Source organism: Rutidosis leptorrhynchoides, chromosome 9 (genome assembly GCF_046630445.1).
Source record: "Rutidosis leptorrhynchoides isolate AG116_Rl617_1_P2 chromosome 9, CSIRO_AGI_Rlap_v1, whole genome shotgun sequence".
NCBI classification, from domain to species: Eukaryota; Viridiplantae; Streptophyta; class Magnoliopsida; order Asterales; family Asteraceae; genus Rutidosis; species Rutidosis leptorrhynchoides.
In genome coordinates this window covers 268,923,054-268,929,904 of record NC_092341.1, presented here as the reverse complement: position 1 = coordinate 268,929,904, position 6,851 = coordinate 268,923,054, and the positions used below count along the sequence as shown (strand labels likewise).

Sequence of the window (6,851 nt, the reverse complement as noted above, 5' to 3'; positions counted from 1 at the left end):
AGGAGCACCCCTCGTTTGAATTACCGGCTCCATTGTTGTTGTTGTTGTGGTTGTTGTTATTGTTGTTGGAGAAGTGACCGGCCACGGCCTCTCCCACGGCGGTGGCTATCATTCGTTGAAGAGCTTGTTCGAGAGTTTCGGGAGGAGTATTGTGTTGACCTTGGTGAGCCATTGTTCCTTCATGACACAAGAATATCGTTGATTAGTATTCTCAATAATACTAATCGTGATATGGAATAATGATGAAGAGAAAATTTTTCCTTGACTCGCCTTAAATTCTTTATGTCATAATGTCGGAACGTCCATATGAGTCACCGTAATATAATCCCGGAAATTATATTACCCTAATTCATATGTGCATTCGACATTATTTCATAAAGTCAAGGTGACGTGTCAATCAAATTAAATAACGTGAGATTAAGATAGAATTAAGAGTTAGGTATGAATAAAAGAGTTCTAGTACAAATGCACAAATAGTCAAGTAATTCCTACTTCAAGTCTATATGCTGGTTGTAGTCTAGACTCACTAATGTACCCTATGACTCGGGGTTGACACCAATGAACTCTAAATCCCTACAACCAACGCTCTAATACCATCTGTAGCGACCCGAAAATATCGTCATTGACGGCGCCGTCTACTTAGGTCCCGTTACGTGGTCATAAGTCTTTAAAATAGCGTTTGACCAAAGATATGTCGCATTCATCTCAAATGTAAAAAATTTATTTCAAAGTTTACAAGAATTGTTCAACCAAAAGTTACGTTACAAGGTTATAAGTACAAATGAAACCTATGCGACACAGTTTTAAATAAAGTCAAAAGACGCTCCATGTATGCATATATACTCGACATCCAATGCAAGTATCAAAATAATGAGCGGAAGCATGTATCACATATCGTTCAAAGACCTGAGAAAAACATAGAAATCTGTCAACGAAAACGTTGGTGAACTCATAGGTTTAAGCAAGTAAGTAAGTACAAATGAACCACAAGATTTATCATATTGAAATAATAGTAAACCATTCCAAAAGTTGTTTCACGAGCACCCAATTATCAAGGCTTAACTTTCCATCCATAGAACCCCATCACAATAGTGTTAGAACCTACACTGTTTCTCGAAAATATATTTCATCCGTAGACGGTAGCGAACCGTCCGAATGAGGGTTTGTCAAACCCATATGGCCATACAACATAAGTTCTCACTTACACCCGGCAAGTGTAACTAATGATAATCGAATTGAGGATTTTGTTCTAACTCGTATGTAGAATGTTTGTTTTCATACTTGTGTTCACTTTGTAAAATGAAACGTTTATGTTTTCTCATCCCAAATGTAAGTTTAAAAGAGTAAGAGTAGGACTATGATCTCACCTTGAGTGCAAGCGTATAAAAGTACTTCGCAAGTAAACGTGTGCAAGAATGAATGCTAGTCTTAACCTAAACAAGTAGGTCGTATCAATAACGGTAAACACGATCGGTCAAAGTGTTCAATTAGTCCTATGGCTCGTTACGACTCGATTACTATAGCATGTGAGTCAAGTTGTCACATTTCATGCAAGATACAAGTATAAAAGCATGTTAGAACGATTGCACAAACATTTGGTTAAGTTTGATTAAAAGTCAACTTGGGTCGGGTTAAAAGTCAACACGTTCGGGTCTTGTCTCGAACTATTTTTCTGAGGTTTTTAATCATATATGAGCATGTTACAACAAGTTACATGTGAATCGGAGGTGCGTAGCATAGCAAACATTTTTCGTAAAATGGCAAACCAAAACAGTCCCTGGCATTTCATCTGGACGGCGCCCAGATTTGCTGGACGACGTCCAGCATTGAAGGACTGGACGGCGTCCAAGAATCTGGACGGCGTCCAGATCAGTATGCAGGTCCTGTTTTGCTGCAACCCACAAATGCACGAACCAAAACCCAAACAATCCCAATTTATGACCCGCAAACAATCAAAACATGTATCTTATATCATCGGAAAGATATTTTGACGAGGAAAACAACTAAGCATATTTCATCAATCAATCTACCACTTACAACAACCAAAACCGCATTAAATGCTCATCCTTAATTGTATTCAAGTTCATAAATCTCATTTCATGATTCGGGCAACCAATTTACATGTATGATATGTTGTTTCGAAGGTAATCAAGCATACAATCCAACCAAACACTTACCAACAACAATTCATGACATTCAAAGCATCAAATGTTCACATTTAGCTCTATCAAACCCTAACCAACATCGCCAAAATCAATAATCAAGTTTATGAAGTTTTCTAAAGCAACCTGCACATCAAATTGAAGCTAGTGATACTAGTAACATAATTAAAACATGAACTTTTAACATCTAACAACTTTTAAGCAACTAAATCTCAAGAATAACACACCAAAATTTAAGTTCATGCTAGTTACTTCAAAACAACAAGATCGAGCATACAAATCATATATTCATGTTAGACTTGAGCCATAGACACTAATTAACACTTCTATAAGTTAAAAACACCAAGAACACAAAATCTAGTGATTTTAGAAAGTTACCCAAATGAGATGAAATTGGTATCAAGTTGTAGAGGATGAAGAGAGGATTCCAAATATGTAATTTGTTTTGATGTTAGCTTCCAAAATCGAATTTAGATGATGAATTAAGGATTGGAAAGTTGAGAGAAAAGTGTAAGTATGAGAAAGAGAGAAAGAGAGAAATGAGAGGTGAGTGGTGAATGTTGACCATTTGACCTAGTTAAGATTTTGATCATTTGGCAACATTGGTCCCTCAAGTTTGTAGTCGGGTGCGGGAATTAACCGAACGAGTTATTTTGAATTACACGAAAGTACGGGAGACGTTATAATCCAATAACGAAATTATTAAGAATGTTAGCTAACGGATGATACGAATCTAGTTACGAAGGATATTATTTAAAATAAAAAGACGGACGTTGAAATAATTTAACAAAATAATGCGGGATGTTACATATCGTACAATCGTACCAGATAGTGAAAAATAATACGTAGTAAACACAACCCAAGCTTTTACGTGTTGGTATAGTTTTGTTGGACTACTTATCTAAACATATACAGCTGCTAAAAATAAATTTTTTTTTTTTTTGATTGTTTCTTCGTACTTAGTTTTAAAAAAAATCGGTGCACATTAAAATATTAGTGGTGTCAAAAACACAAAACCCAACCTTTTTAAATTAAACTAGTGAAATGACCCGTGAAACCACGGGTTTGTTTAAACGAAACAGTTTAATGATATGTTAGCTTCCAAAAAATTGCAGCATAAATTTCATAACCAAATCTTAACCATGAACAACAAAAAATAAATAAAATTTAAATAAACTTTAGAATGCTATCAATCGACTTGACCCATTTATTTATCTTTCTTTTCAAATCTTTTAGCTTAATTAATAAGATACTTAAGAGGCATAGAAAGGAACAAAAAATGATAGAAAATCAACTTATAACTAATTAATTATTTGAGGGCAGATCTTAGTACTTACCCATAGCCATACGGAGGAAACATTGGTGGGCAAGGCATGTAAGGCCTTCGTGAGCAAAACCCGTATGGGTTTGGACGCCTCCCTTGGAATTGTTTCATCCCATGAACATTGGTTCGTTTAACAGCAACCTGTACAGCATCAATAACTAATCAGAATTAAACCCCAATGTATGTTTAGGATGTGACAGTTCAGACCCATTAATTAATGAATGTGTCAATTTGGGTGATGTTTAGTAGCTCATAGCCACGTGTAAAAAGAAAACATAATAAAAAAAACCAATCTGGTCAACCTGGCTGAAAGTTACCCAAAGCATAATTGTAATGCATACAACCTCCTATAACTGTTAAATTTATTATCAAAACAAAAGTGCAGTATTTATAAAAAGACTTTACAAAGTGGAATAATGTTTATGGTCCAACCCAACGTAGGTAATGCCAAATTGGATTATAATCTACCCCTTTTGACCCTTCGCCCAACCCGCTCGTTTAACTAATGTAATCTAATTAATAATTACCCAACATGACACCAATATAGTCTATATGCAGAAATCAAAGCACATAAAAAAAAAGTTTGAGCAACTTACCACATACAATTATATGACCTGCTAAACTATGATAAACAAATATACTTATACACATCATACAAATTAACAAAAAACAATCAAACAACCAAATTGGAAAAAAAGTATCTTTTGGTATTCAGAAGGATTACGAAAGAGTGATGCTAAAAAACTAAAAGATTTGGAGCTTGAAATTCTCACATGGCAGTCTCACATATTCCTCCTTTTCTTGACATATGTCCATGCTTATCTTTCACATTGAGGTAACTATCAACCTTGCTGCAAAAGATGAAAAAAAGATTCAACTACATACAATTATCATAAACAAAACAACAACCACATGCGATCAACAATAAGAGACAATTTCAAAACGGTTAAAGTAGTCTAACTATAAAACTCTTGTAAGGATTCATATCCAACCTGAAAAGTCATTAGCTAGTGCGTTTCATAAATATATAAAATTCAAACTGTTAGAATTGTACCTGTTCTTGATCATGGTTGATCAATAGCTGATAAATATGCTATGTACCTAAAATTCACGAATACATCAAATCATATTCAGATAATGACCACATCACATAATCAATTCGCCCAAACATTTAATCAAACACCTTATATGCATGAACATAAACCAAGAGCAAAATCAATATTGATTGATCAGAACCTGGAAATCAATCAAAACATCGACAAATTTCAATGGAGTATTAGTTTCTGTTCTTTAAATGAAATCATTCCCGAAGAAAATAAAAAAAAAGTTGTAAGAAATCTATACCTGAAAATCAACAATCAGAATACTAATCGATATTTGAAAATTGCAATCGCCTCACAAATGAGATTGAAGATAGAAGAAACGTCGCCAAGCAGAACATATCGTTAAAACTTTAACCTAATTGCATCGATATTGTATTAAATTAAAAAACCTAATATCACTTACAACCTATCACGTCCGTCAAAACGTGATAGATGATGATGCCGATTGCTTGTTGATGGCTTCAAAAAGAAAAAAAAAAATAACATCAGGGTTATTGATGATGATGAGGATCGATTACCTGGGAAAGTCGATTAGCAAAAAGGTTGAAGATCGTGAACAATTATAATAGAAACCCTAGAGGATGTGGTAATTTTGTTGAACTGAAAGATACCAATAGAAATGGAAGCGTGAAGCAATAGAGAAACCCTAGAGGAATATGGTGTTACGGAGTATATTTAATTGTATACTTTTATTTTATATTAATTCTTAATTCTTAATTAATTATAATAATGACATCACTTAAGGCTTTAAATTTTTTTCTTTTTCTTTGTTATTTTTCTTAACAAAGAAATTAGCCTATTTATTACATCATCATTTTAGAGTGATTTTTCTTAACAAAAGAAATTAGCCTATTTATTACATCATCATTTTAAAGAAACTATAGATAGACTAATGGGCTGTATTATTGAACAATTGGATGATGTCACTTGCCCACATTAGTTAGTATATACCCCCTACAGCCTTATTTACCTGACAAACAAAAAAAGAAAAAGCAAAAGTATAGTACTCTTTTTTTAGTTGTCATATATTGATTTATTATTAATTTATTTATTTATTTATTATTATTATTATTATTATTATTATTATTATTATTATTATTATTATTATTATTATTATTATTATTATTATTATTATTATTTTGATAAAGCAAAAATAAGCTAAATATATATATCGGGTACGCTTGTTGTATGCGCTAAACATATGCGTGAATCTTACGATCGAACTGTATTTGGTGTAATTGGTTTTTAGCAAATATTATTTTATCAATTAATTGTAACGGACCAGTAAGTTGAATTCATATATATATATATATATATATATATATATATATATATATATATATATATATATATATATATATATATGTGTATGTATATACTTTTTTTTATTATTCTCATTCCAAATTTTCTACCAACATTTATGTACACATATAGTTAATACCAACTATCTTTTCCTAACTTTTCAAGTTAGGATATTAACGACAACAATTATTTGGATTCACCATGTCAAATTAATGAGTCTAGATATATCATCTAAACACCTAACACTTTCAAAATTCATACATCTTTCGTAAATTATGAAATCATATTTACATGAAACTTATAATTGATTCAGTAGACTACTTCATAATCATAACCATAAACGTCTTTTTTTTTATTGTAATACCCTTTAATTTAGGGTTCTATAATCTAAATCTCTTCTTCAAAATAACATTTAACTCTAAATATGGTTAATGAAACAAGAAATAATAAACAATATATAGACTTGATCACGATCAGATTTGATTGAAAATAACATGCAAGGGTTAGACTTCTCCTTCTTCACAATTCTCCCTAATCTCTCTCTAATCACTCTCTCTAAAATAGAAAACGTTTTATTTTTTTTATTATTTTTATTTTATTATATTTTTTTTTTAAGTTTCAGAGTTTTCAAAGTAGTCTAGTTCAACATACTGCATGTTACCATACCCCATCATCCAAGTTATGTATTTATAAAACTAAAATATATCTTCAGGTCTCGCATGTGTATCATGATAATTGGAAAGTGCATTAATAGAAAACTTACGGGTTATTATGGATAATGAGTTGCTTCAAGAGATGGTAACGAGTTTATATTATCCGGAGATGAAGCGAGGTTGTTGCTCGTGAACAACTACAACGTACACCAACCTTCAAGTCTTCATGCGCGAATCCAATGCACTGAATCGTGCACTAACCTGGTGTTGTCTTCATACGCCACGTTCGTGCGCTATCCTCAACCTT

General features: G+C 32.4%; 1 long non-coding RNA gene across 4 annotated transcripts; it reads right to left on the bottom strand.

Annotated features, from left to right (window-relative positions):
* Positions 1 to 748: 748 nt before the first annotated feature.
* Positions 749 to 5,226, bottom strand: LOC139867566 (uncharacterized). 4 transcript variants are annotated; one of them, XR_011765877.1, is made up of 6 exons: positions 5,108 to 5,226; positions 4,831 to 4,944; positions 4,541 to 4,722; positions 4,260 to 4,337; positions 3,500 to 3,627; positions 749 to 906 (listed from the first exon to the last, which is right to left on the bottom strand). It is a non-coding gene; the product is annotated as an uncharacterized lncRNA (long non-coding RNA). The 4 variants fall into 4 exon arrangements; XR_011765875.1 differs by having other exon boundaries at positions 4,831 to 5,203; XR_011765874.1 differs by having other exon boundaries at positions 4,541 to 5,203.
* Between the last annotated feature and the right edge of the window lie 1,625 nt (positions 5,227 to 6,851).